This window comes from Tupaia chinensis, unplaced genomic scaffold (assembly GCF_000334495.1).
Source record: "Tupaia chinensis unplaced genomic scaffold, TupChi_1.0 Scaffold148234_1, whole genome shotgun sequence".
Classification (NCBI taxonomy): domain Eukaryota; kingdom Metazoa; phylum Chordata; class Mammalia; order Scandentia; family Tupaiidae; genus Tupaia; species Tupaia belangeri.
In genome coordinates this window covers 5,848,156-5,848,614 of record NW_006208084.1, presented here as the reverse complement: position 1 = coordinate 5,848,614, position 459 = coordinate 5,848,156, and positions in this window count along the sequence as shown.

Here is a 459-nt window from a genome sequence, read left to right as displayed (position 1 = left end):
AGGAAGTGGAAGCTTAACATTGAGACAAGGCCACCCAATCTCTTGCCTTGGACATTGTCAAATTACCTGTTCAGAAAGTGTCAAGGGCAGATACTAAGACCCACCTTTTTATGACACAGTGAACTCCACATCCGCTAAGAACCCTCAGAATTCTCTTTGGGAATCCAGACCTTACCCATTTACATAGGCATTAGGGTCTGGCAACCAATTTCCCCACTTGCCTGGGGCCAAGGATAACCTAAAACTCAAGTAGGGTAAGTCTCTTATCTCTGGATTGGAATCCTGAGCAAAGAGATTCGCTGTACCTGAAGTTGGCAACAGTTCAGTCACAAAGACAGAGGTTCTCTGAGGATTCTCCCATTAGTGCCTATTCCTGAGATTCCCCATTCCTGATTGATCTTTATCTTCTGTTCTCTGAACTGCTTCCTTTTCTTTTTCCAAATTCCACTTTTACTTGTT